Source organism: Lipotes vexillifer, unplaced genomic scaffold (assembly GCF_000442215.2).
Source record: "Lipotes vexillifer unplaced genomic scaffold, Lipotes_vexillifer_v1.1 scaffold458, whole genome shotgun sequence".
Lineage (NCBI taxonomy): Eukaryota > Metazoa > Chordata > Mammalia > Artiodactyla > Lipotidae > Lipotes > Lipotes vexillifer.
The window spans coordinates 1,146,827-1,159,395 of record NW_006783957.1 but is presented as its reverse complement, the minus strand read 5'-3'; the positions used below and the strand labels follow the sequence as shown (position 1 = coordinate 1,159,395).

The 12,569-nt window shown below is 43.2% G+C and overlaps 1 protein-coding gene across 3 annotated transcripts in view; it reads left to right on the top strand.

Moving 5' to 3' along the window:
- Nucleotides 1-12,569, top strand: part of CTNND2 (catenin delta 2) — a 950,773-nt gene that overhangs the window by 815,141 nt on the left and 123,063 nt on the right. The window lies entirely within an intron of this gene.

Genomic DNA, 12,569 nt, shown 5'->3' with positions numbered 1-12,569 from the left:
GAAAGAGCCACTTGAGTCTAGGGCAAGCTCTAAGGTTCCAGCTCACACAGTCGAGTCAGATGCAGGCACTGATTCTTCTGTGTCGATGCACACATTAATTGCGGTCCTTGCAGGGGCCAGGCGGGTGCCTTGCAGGTGGTACAGTTGCACAGGATAGGTGTGGTCTAAGAAGGGAAGCTGTGGAGAGAGGCGCAGAAATCCAACATGTATTGTATAGGTCATTTGGGAACTTTTGGATATGCAATCTTGCACTTATTGTTGGAAAACAGAATAATTCACAGCCCTCCCAACAGAATGACATTAGAAGCTTGGCCTTGGGGGACAATTCCGGTTACTCCAGTTAGCTGTCCGGCTGGAGAGGCCTCTTGAAAATGGAACGGCCTTTCCTCCAGCAGCTGTCGGTTGCCCTGCGTTGAAGTAAAGGCCCACAGGCTGTGATTCTCAGCCTTGGCAAAAACAGAACAGCCTCCAGCCCTGCCCCTCGGGAGCCTCTGGGAGGTAGCACCCCTCACCCTCCAGGCCCCCAGGTAAGGGAGTAATGAGAAAAAGTGCCCGTCCTGTGGCTGCCAGAAACCCCGGCTACTGAGATCTTCCCGTCTCCTCCGGACACTGTGGTCATGTTCCCAGCCTTCCCCTGACACTGTGGTTATACCTCCAGCCTTGCCCTGGACGCTATGGTCGTATCTCCAGCTGCTGAGGGTCCTATAAACCCAAGATCTGACTGTCCTCAGGAGTGGATGACTGAGAAAGTGGGACAGAATCCCCAACATGCTCTCTTGCCAGGTTTTTAATTCAAAATAAATTTTCAAAAATATCTGTTTAGATCACAGCACACTATTTTCTAAACTATTTTTGGAATAGTTTAACTCCGAATGAGGGTTAAAGGAACTATTTTATTCACGGTAAGGATTAATGGGAATGTGTCCTTAAATATAATTCCTACATTTAACCTGAATGTGTCAGTGTTAACATTTTTGTAGGTTAAAGTTCTCAAGCTGTTCGTAGTCCCTGAGGCTCCAGGTCTTTCTACAGCTTCTGGATCTGTATGTTCCAGCTTAAACACGCCTATAATTTAGGAGATACAGGCTCGTTGCCTCTTTGACGGTGACCTTCCACTCTGAGAAATAAATCCCCAGCCCTGCTTTTTCTCCTGTCCTGGATCAGTACTCTGTGTCTTCCATCTCCCCCTGAATAGGAGGAGCCTTTTGGGAGGATTGAGCCGTGGTTCTTAATTCTGCCTCTTAGAACCCTCCTACCAGGTGGGAATGCAGTGGTTAGCCAGCACCTGCCATGTGCCAAGTATTATACTAAGTGATGTCACACACTTCAGTTATCCTACCTGGTACTTAAGGGTGCCAAACTATTATGGGTTCTGAATATTTTTCAATATCAAATAAGTTAAAGATGGCCTAACAAAGGTACATGGGTTCTTCTCATGGTTTCCTTTTGTGGTATTGTATACCATGGGGCCCAGTCCCTACACTGCTTTACCCTGGAAAGCAAGCTCAATAAAGTTGAAAGGAAAAAGAGCCTATGGGCAAGAATATAGTATTTTACAGTCTGCCCTGTGATGAAAATCACCTGAATCTCACCTGCAACCTAACGATTTAGAACCTCTGGGATGGGCCCAGGCAACTTTGGAAATCAGATTTGTGGAAGTCCATTAATATGACATTAGCCTTGGCAGGCAGAATGAAAGAGAGAAAGAGAGAGAGGGAGGGAGGAAGAAAGAAAAGAAAGAAAGAAAAACTTTAAACTGAGGTTAAATTCACTCTGATTTCATGGTTTTCTCTTTAGTCTATGGCTTAGATTTTGAAGCACACCCTTCTGATAGCTTCTGTGCCTGGCCCTGGTGTCTCCTTTAGTAAGATTCTGCCCCGACACTGAACCCTTTTCCCAGCTCTGCCAAGGTGTGCTCACGTGGCTTGAGGTCTTTCAAATGACAGATGAGATTAGGAGTTGATTGGGTACAGAGAAGCCAGGGGTCAGAAGAGAACATTCATGGACATCACGCCAAGACAGAGCCCTTCTTCCAAGGGGCTTAGCTGCTTCCATGAAACCTCATGGTGAGCGATATTCCACCTCAGAATGCTGTATTTCAAACCATAATTTATGACATCAGTGAGCTCTCTTCTAAGTTCAGTCCACTAAAATGATGAGTAGAATCTTATGATTTTTGCCTGAAATCTAAATGAAAATGTGTACAGTCTGTTCCATTTTTCTTCTTACAATATTCTTTTAAGGGAGAAAAAAAGAATTTCTTTAAGAAAGTTTTGCTGAAACCACCGTAATTTAAAATACAATGGAACTTTGTTGTTTATAAAGAAGCTTCAAAGTTATTTCAACCGAATGATAGTTTTAAAAAATGTTTTCAAACTGTTCTCCTACATAATATAAAAATATTTTGAAGTGCCAGGAAATTCAGTATCAAGCTTAATGAGAATGTAAACAGATGGAGTGTTAGGTTTGCAGCTATAAAAATGGTCAGATATAATACATCCCCTGGAATCTCTACTGCTTATAAAGTCAGTCTCTTTAAAGAATAGATAGTGATTTTAGAAAGTGTATAATACAAAGTGAAATGAAGAAAGAGGTATATAGATATAGATACAATGCAGATAAAACCTGGCCAGTTTAGTAAAATATGTGTCATATGCAAATTCAAGATATATGCATGTACAAAAAATATGTTTTTTTAGAAAAAGTGCAGTACATCAAAGATGATGGAAGATAGTGACTGATTCTTCTTATATGTATTTGTAAATTTTCTACAATGGGCATTACAATTGTAATCTTTTCAAATATTATTTTAAAATAATATTCAAAAAGGAACTAACTGACCAAGTCAGTGTTTGTTTATGCAAATGTATATGCTTTTTTCTCTTAAATTTGTGTTGCCTCAGAGAAAGGCATAAGATAAAATGAAAAGTTGTCTAATCCACGGCAGATCCTTACCAGGACAGAGGAGCCAGAGGTTTTACCAGGAAGCAAAAGTGATGAAAATCATAATATTGGTTTAGTGATTGACTCTGTCACTTGCTGAATTCCAGAGATTTATGTTGACTTTCACCTTGGGCATTGGTATTCTGTACCTCTGGAAAATACTATACTTTGCAGGTCAGATTTAGTTATAATAAAAATCTTGCAAAACTTTCTATTAGATCCTTGATAGGGATAATTCAAGAAAATATATGATACAGAACCATCAGATGTAAGCCCATGTGTGTGGCTGTATTGGACACTTCTATGCATCGTATTCTGGTCCAAAAGGACGTTGCAAATTCATTAATTTCTGACTTTGTGTTCAGTGCCTATCACTGAATTATAAGAAATGACTGGTTTCTCTAGTAGCTCTTTTCAATTAGACCCTCTGCCAAAGCAGTCTACATGTCATGTGCCAAGAGGCATATCTCACCCGGCACAGTCCTCACCGCCGCTGGCAGGACTTTGTGCCAGCAGCCTGGCAGAGCAGGGCAGGGGTGGCAGTCTGAAGATTGAGGTCCAGGGAAATAGCAGTAGACAAAACTGATTTAGCTGCTTTCCCACCCTTTGTAGAAATAAGCATTTTTGTTTGTTTTTCGATTTGGCATGTGGCCAGGGTTCCTGCGATGCTGTCCGGGGATCAGTGGTGCCCAAACATGGATTAGAGGTAACAGGATACTGCTGGCTGATGGCCCGAGCAGACCTGGGCCTTCAAGACCTACTCTGTGTGAACTTGACTGTGTACAGAGAAACCCGCAGAGAAAAACAGAAGTAAAACAATCAAGATTCCCTAGAGTTCAAAAATCTCTCTTCTGCTTGGATCACCTCTGAAATTTTTAGTTCACAGGGATATTTATATATCCACATGGGTGAGGATGTAAACCTATCAGAATTCAAAGGTGATTCTGATCCAGCATTTTTGTAATGATCAACTTTCTCTCTCTCCTGATAATCTTTGTTTAGTGAGCTGGGATCAATTTAAGAGAAGTATTACTCTTTTTCATCTCTTTTCTAGGTTGTTGATGCCAAACGCATAGCTTGTGGGAAGTTTCACTTAAGATATCAGCATGATGTCTTATCCACAAAAGCAGTAGTATTGGGCTTCCGTGTAAAACCTTTAAGATCCCTTAATTTCTTCCATGACTATAGACATGTCTCCGCAGAAGCTCAAGGCCTTTAACCTGCATGGTTTCCCAGCGCAACCCAGCCCAGCCCAGCCCAACCCAGCCCAGCCCAGGCCAGCCCAGGCCAGCCCAGGCCAGCCCAGGCCAGCCCAGCCCAGCCCAGCCTGCGGCCCCGACTGTGTGCTGGCCTGCTCACCTTACTCCTTTCCCCCTCCGCCCAGCCCAGCCCAGCCAGCCCAACCCAGCACAACACAGCTCAGCCCAGCCCAGCACAGCCCAGCACAGCCCAGCACAGCCCAGCACAGCTCAGCACAGCTCAGCCCAGCACAGCCAGCCCAGCCCAGCCCAGCATCCCGCAGGCCATCTCCTCACTTATGCTCACGCTGCTCCTCTGTCCAGCGTTCCCCTTCCCTTCTTCCACTCCTTGGAGAATCATCCTTTAAAACCAAGTAAAACATCACCTTCACCCTTTCAAGTGTTCTCCCAAGTAAACAGTGAATCCTTCTCTAATCTGCATCTGCATGGTTTCATTTAAACTTCACCTCCAATGCTCATCACATTATCAGTCACATACAGCTGTTGATCTCCTAGAGGGAGAATTTTCTGAGGGGCAAGACTGTGTGGGTCTTCTTTCCATCTTTGACATCCAGCCCAAGGCCCAGCACCAGCTGTGCTGAATGGCAGTCCAGCTGTGGTCCACTGGGGCCTCTAGCTCTTGCTGTGGGGTTGTTGCCAGTCGGTGGTCCCAGCCTCATCCATTGTCTTCTTGGGACACTTGGCCTCCCACGGCTGCTGTGAGCCAGGAGCGCTGCATAGCCCTTCTCTTTCCGTTTGTGGTTCAGGCTGTTCCTCAGCTTCCCAGGGCAGTGCTGCATTTTATTACCTTCTGACTCTGCGATCACCAGCAAACCTCATGAACACTCTAGATCGTGATATCTGAGAACTTGCAGTTCATGTCAACAGGTGTAGATGCATGTATCTCAAAGTACCCCTGAAGAAGCAATACTTTGATCTCACCAGAGACTAAAAGATGCTTAGTTCTGAAGATGTCAGTGTGTGACATACATAAATGGGATTAGATGCCATGAAATCCCATCCCCTGAAAAGTTTCCTTGGAGTTTCAGGACTTTGTATTGGGGGCCACCTCAAGAGACTCACACATAGCCCACTGTGTCCCATGGATGCTGCTGGCCCAGAAGTGAGACTCTGAGAATAAATAGCAATCAATGTCCCAAAGCACAAAAATGAATGTTATTGCTAGTTTAAATCAGTACATTGCAGATTTGAATTTTAAACTTACTTAAATTTTAAATAAGTTTCTCCTTGAGATGAAATATATATTAATTATAAGTAAAAATATTATATCTATAAAAATATTTAAATAACTTCAAATTTTTTAATAAATATTTACATTAATAAATACATGCACATGTAATATGTAAACAATGTACGAGTAAAACAGCAATAAGCTACAAGAAGAAAATAATGCACACACCCCCATCATCTTCCCTTCTAGTGTGAGCCACAATAAAAATTTATACCTGGGCCTCTAATCCTCTCTGATCTCTTTCTCTCTGTATTTATGCATAGCTTTGTTTAACCTTTCAAAATACAATTATACAATATTGGTTGGAGTGTGAGTTAAGATACATCATACCACATCAGATAGCCAAGTTCATAGTGATTTAGAGAAGACAAGTGTGTTTCCTGCTAATGTAAAAGTCGGCGCTGCTGGAAGCTCTGGTCTGCAGAATCTCCGGAGGCTCCTTAGATCTGTCATGCTCACCTCCTTAGGATGCTGCCCTCCTCCTCATGGTCCAAAAATGGCTCTGTATCCAGAGTCCGGGAGCAGAAATGGAGCCAAGAAGACAGAGGGGAGTACCCTTTCCTCTAGAACTGCCCCCGCTGAATGTCACACACATCACTGTTGCCTACACCCTCTCCATCTGGATGGGACACATTAGCACCTGAGTTGCAGGGGTGACTGGGATGTGTAGTGTTTTTGTGGGGCAACCGTGACCCTAGGTGAACCTTGGGCATTCTCTTAACCAAAGGGAAAAGGGGTACAGTGGCATACTAAGGGGGTGCAGTAGGAGTTCTCTACCTCAGTAAGGAGGGATATTTTATCATTTAAATGGTTTAGAATTGTCTGCACAGGGTAATAAGAAAGACCAACTTTCATCCATTTTGCCGTTTGCAAATTCTCTGCAGACAGTGTAGCCCCCGATTACCTGCAGCCAGGTGACTGGCACACCACTGAAGGGAAGGACAGGTGTGGGTGCTGCACCCACCCTGCCTCGCTCTGCAGGCTGTTGTAGACACTTTATCACTTGGCTCTGCATGACTTCTCTCCTTGCCAGTAAATAGTCATCTACACCAGAATATGGAAAAACTACCAAGAATTCCATTGTAGGGGTCTGCTGTGTTGTATGAACCAGTCCCCGATGATCAGAAAATTAGGTTGCTCCCAAATTTTAACTAATATAAACTGCAATAAACATCCGTGTAGTTAAATCTCGCCTATATCCTTAAGCACTTCTCAAGGATAAAGTCTTCTCAAGGATAAACATCTAGTTTTACTTTTACAAAGAATGCTTTTAAGGCTCTGGCTACATAGCCAAAATTTGTCTTAATCAGTCTGGATGCCAGTGACAGACAGTGTGAGTACATTTTGATTTGCTTTATTATCACCTGATGGATCTGCCCCTTTGTGACATTCTTGATGCTTTTAAGTCCTCCTTTCCTAATATCACAGGTTGTTTTTCTTTCTTCCAGGCAGTTTCTGTTTCCTTATTATTAACCATACTTTCTTGTTTGTGGCTTAATACCATTTCCTTTCTGACCGTCTGCTGATTTCAGCTGCCGCTCATCCCTCACGGCTGGTAGCAGTGTAGTCTCGCTCTGCTGTCACCTCACCGTATGCCAGGAGCTTGGCGACTCAAGACATGCTATTTCATGTTCTCAAAGCAATAAATCGCATGCGCCCACAAAGATCATGGCTGCACAGTTTTGTGCGGTGACTGTCCTTTGCCACTCCCTGTGAATGAGTGAGATGCTTCTCCTTCTGCGCCTCTCATATAAAATTTATCCCATCACCTAGAAATGCTGCCCTTCCACTTTCAGTGGGTTTACAGACTTAACACTCAATTTTTGGTGTCTCATTTGGTTTGTGTTTACATTTTACCATTCCGTACTCCACACCATCAGTCAATAGTCTGTGTCTTACAGACTAGACCTGGGTTTCTCAACCTTGGCACTGTTGACATTTGGGGCCAGGTAATTCCCTGTTGTAGGGCTATCCTGGGCATTGTGGGATGTTTATCAGCATCACTGGCTTCTACCCAGTAGACACCAATCAATAGCACTGCTTTCCCTAGTTGTGACAACCAAAACTGTCTCCAGACATTGCCAACTATCCCCTTGGGTGTTAAAATCACTCCAGTTGAAAACCACTGTATTAGACTGTCTTTGAGGGATGTATCACCAAAGATATAAACAAACAAGACTACAGGACTACCTCAAGGAAGTTGGTGGGTCAGGGACAGAGTCCCTTGAAAAAGCAGGTAGTGGGGTGAGTCATAGCCCAGGTTTCCCTAGATGTAGATGAGAAGTTAGGAGCAGAGAGAATTCTAGGTGAGCATTACTAGTGTGCCAGTTGGTTCCATCAGGATGACTCGGGGAAACGGCGGGCGAGCCCGGTGATGTAGACCAGCCTTGATAACACTCCGCTGTGGTCACAACACAGTGGCCGCCTTGTGCCAATGTCTGGAGCTCGCAGCGTCACCCGCCTCCCTCCCGCCTTCTCCTGAGGGGTGTGCGCCCACACAGGCACGGAGGTGAGTCAGCAAGTCTGTCCCTGAATGTCTTTTGTTCTGAAGGCTCGTTTGGGAAACACCATAGCCGATCTCACCTTTAAGACAGGTTTCTAATCTCTCAAATGCAAAATTCCCCATATCTTTTGCAAGGAGAGCCTGGAGACACGTGTACCACGTGAATACGAGTCACTGGCCGTCACCTCTGTCCTCTCTTTCCGTAGGTTCAGCCTCCCTGTAGTCGACGGCTTCTGAACAGCTCCCAGGGGAAGTCAGACGCCCGAGCTACCCTTGCCTTCCAAATTCCCAAGCGTCAACACAAAAATCATTTCTCTTTTGGCTTTTGACAGTTGCTTGGAGTTGTTTTTTTTTTTAATAACCATTACCTCCATTCCCTTGCCCTCCTCCTTTTCCTCCTTCCCTCCCCGCATCAGCTGAAAGTGATGATGAAACATGGTCAGGGCAAAAATCAATTAGTAACTGCTGTTCAAACCAAACCAAGCAAAAGTGGCCAACAGTGGATGGACTGTGGTTCGGTTGTGGCTCTTCAAAGTATTTAGCACTGGCTGCAGCCTAATTTACCCAAACCCTGCATGAAGGAACATTCCCTGACAGCTTCCCATTTTAGAGCCATTTTCTCTTCCTACATTCTGTGATGTGTAACTTCAGCTGGGAGGCAAGAGTAGGATTTTTAAAATCAGACTGTTTTCCTGTCACTGCACATCCACTCCCTTTCCCTTGCAGTACCTCTGGCCCATTTATGTCACTGAAATCCCTTTAAAAGAAAAATGAGCCTGCACACATGCTGGCTGCCATTCTCTGTCGTTGGTAGAGAAATTTAGGCACTGGAGATGCAATCCGCTGGTGAAGAGGCCTTTTCTATTTGTGTTCCAAAGATACAGCAGCGAAAGCTCTTTTCTGTACATAGACTAGAATGGCTGTGACATATGCGACAGAAGGAGCTGTGTATTTTAACAGCGCTCCTCCCAGAATGTAAATCCTTCTTCCATGTAGGCGAGAACGTCTTGTTAGCATCTCCGTGGTACCCAGCCTGGTGCCTTGGAAGTAGGAACTGGGGTAGCTGTAAGCTCCTTCAGAGGGAGGAGCTGAAATTCCCTCATTCTTCTTCTCATTCAGTAGGGGCTTTTATGAATGTAATAATCCCGTGAGCCACCATCCCCTAAAGAATCCATTTACACAGTCTCTTTGTAAAGTGTACAGACATCTTTACTTTCTGGTTTTTGAACTTTCTGATTTTTTTTTTTTTTTTGATGGTACCATGCAGCATGTGGGATCTTAGTTCCCCGACCAGGGATCGAACCCACACCCCCTGCACTGAGAGCACACAGTCCACTGGACCTCCAGGGAGGTCCCTGAACTTTCTGATTTTTATCCCTAAGTCAGACCTCTCTTTTCGTACAAGGAGCAAATGGCTTCCATGTTTCCATCCTCAAACCAGCTAAGAGAGAAATCTTTAAAATAGAATTTAAGCCCTAAGGAGAAGTAAAAGTATTAAAAGCCAGTCTAAAGAAAGACTTTTTTTGAAAACCCACACATTGAGCCCATTCCCACAGCTGTGTGATTTTCTTCCTAAGTAGGCATTCCTTACAGTCAGTGGCTGGTGTGTATCTCCTTCCCTGACCGTGACTACATCAAAAACCACTGTGTCCAGATTTCAGCAGACCCTTGGCTTCTAACATGGGAGCATCTTATTCTCTTCCTTTTTAAAAATGTTTGAGCACTACCATCTCGGAGAGAGAATACATATTTTCAATTCTAACTATTTTGGATAGTGAATGATATAAACTGTTCGCTTATTTGTTTTATTGATGTTAGTTGTACAGTCATACATTTAAAGCCAGTCAAGCGAAGTACTGATACATAAAAAGGAATGAAATGATGCCATTGGCAGCAACGTGGATGGACCTAGAGTTTGTCATACTGAGTGAAGTAAGTCAGAGAAAGACCGGTATCATATGATATCGCTTGTATGTGGAATCTTAAAAAAAGACAAAAATGAACTTATTTACAAAACAGAAATAGACTCACAGACATAGAAAACAAACTTATGGTTACCAAAAGGGTAAGGATGAGAGGGATAAATTAGGAGTATGGGATTGACAGATTCCAACTATCAATACTACACGTAAAGTAGATAAGCAATAAGGATTTACTATATAACACAGGGAACCATGTTCAATATCTTGTAATAACCTATAATGGAAAATAGTCTGATAAATATACATACATATATATATATATATATATATAACTGAAAAATATATATATATATATAACTGAAAAACAAAAGTGCTGATAATATGTTAGTGAATGTGGTGCTACTTGGGATGACAAGTCAGTCTGTTGGTTTGTTCTGTGATCTACTGTCAGCATAATCCTGCCTTACACACTCCTTCTTTGCTGCCAGCCTGTCCCCAAAAGCGCTTCCAGGGCAGGACAGCCAGGGTGTAGCTGGAGGGTCCTCGTAACACTGACACCAAACTTTCTTAGTGCTTACTGTGACTACTGTCTTGCTCAGCTCGGGCTGCTGTGTCAAAATGACCTAGACCAGGTGGCTTAGAAAACAGACATTTCTTTCTCACGGTTCTGGATGCTGGAGGTCCAAGGGGCCAGCAGATTCGGTGTCTATTGAGAGCCTCTTTCCCGATTCACAGATGGTCATCTTCTTGCTGTGTCCTTACATGGCAGAAAGAGAAAGCTCTGGTCCCTTCATCTTTTTATCAGGATACTAATCCCATCATAGGGGCCCCATCCTCGTGACCTCATCTAAACCCAATTACCTCCCAAAGGCCTCACCTTTAAATACCATCATATTAAGGGTTAGGCTTTAACATATGAATTTGGGTGGGACACCCAACATTGTTTTTTTGTTTTTTTATTTATTTTTGGATGTGTTGGGTCTTCATTGTTGCGCGTGGGCTCTCTCTAGTTGTGGCGAGCAGGGACTACTCTTCATTGTGGTGCATGGGCTTCTCATTGGGGTGGCTTCTTTTGTTGTGGAGCATGGGCTCTAGGCATGCAGGCTTCAGTAGTTGTGGCTCGCGGGCTCTAGAGCGCAGGCTCAGTAGTGAGCGCAGGCTCAGTAGTGCGCGCATGGGCTTAGTTGCCCCAGGGCATGTGGGATCTTCCCGGACCAGGGCTCGAACCTGTGTCCCCTGCATTGGGAGGCAGATTCTTAACCACTGTGCCACCAGGGAAGTCCCAATCCAAAGTATTATCTGTTGAAAAAATCTAAAATACTCTGGTATAACCCACTCAATCCTTAATTTCTTAAACTCAAAGTATATTTGTAAATTCTCAATTCCTATAAATAAGACAATGAATAAGAGGAGCTTTAATGCTAGAGATTATCAAGGTTTTTTCCTATTTAATAACATGAATGACCTGCATAAAGTATAATTTGAACATTTAAGTACTAACTTTAAGAATCAAGAACATGGGCTTCCCTGTTGGCGCAGTGGTTGAGAGTCCACGTGCCGATGCAGGGGACACGGGTTCGTGCCCCGGTTAAGGAAGATCCCACGTACCGCGGAGCTGCTGGGCCCGTGAGCCATGGCCGCTGAGCCTGCGCGTCCGGAGCCTGTGCTCCACAATGGGAGAGGCCACAACAGTGAGAGGCCTGCGTACCGCAAAAAAAAAAAAAAAAAAAGAACAGCTAGAACTTTTGCAAGTTTTATTCCTTAAAATATAACAGATAAAATTTTAAATGTGCCTAAAATTAAGGAACATTTATTTAACTCTGAAGCCTAAGGAGTAAAACTATGAGGAGGAAGGGATATTTTCACTCAACATTTCCCCTGTGCTGGAAGAAAACTTTTTGAAACCACAAATGCCTTTCTCCTTTTTCTTTTGCTTTCCCTTTGTCTAATTTCTGTTTGATTTTTAAACTTAAACTTGTTCAATGAAGACATATAAACACACACACACACTTGTGTGTGTGTGTGTGTGTGTGTGTGTGTTTATATGTCACAACTTGGCAATAATGCAGCCAATATAATCAAAAAATACTCTGCTAGCATTACCCCTGTTGGTTTCCTGGAAATACTTTGTTGGTTGTGCCTTGTCTCTATTACATAGAAAGTTCTCCCTCCTGACCTGAAAACATTTTCTTTCTTTATATATTATTTTCATATTTCAAGTTCTTAGAAAATGTTTGGTAATATGCCCTCAAGGTACAGTCAAAAACAAATATAGTTTGCATAAGGCTTATTTATAAATTTAAGTTCTGTGTTCTTAGGACTAAATAGCTGTGTGATGAGTGTTTTGACTGTGTTAAAGATTTAGCCACTGCTTGTCTTCAAGCCATGTGGCAGTTTTGAAGAAATTTTAGGATAAATTCATCTTGTATTTAAATTTATAAATGATGTGTTTCCATTTTTTTGGTAAAAGTGTTGCATATCCCTTGATTTCTCGTGGATCCTCACTCTAGAAGAAGTTGGCATTAAACGTTTTCACGTGCAGACCTGTTTCACAACTTCAGTCTGATCCTGATGTCATCATTGCCCTGTAGTCCTGTTGGTATCGATTGGCTAGGCGACATGACCTCAGGTGTGTTAGCACAACTTTTAAAGAAGACTTCCGGTCTTTTACAGGTGATGAAAATCTATTTTTTAATGGACAGTTGGTAGAT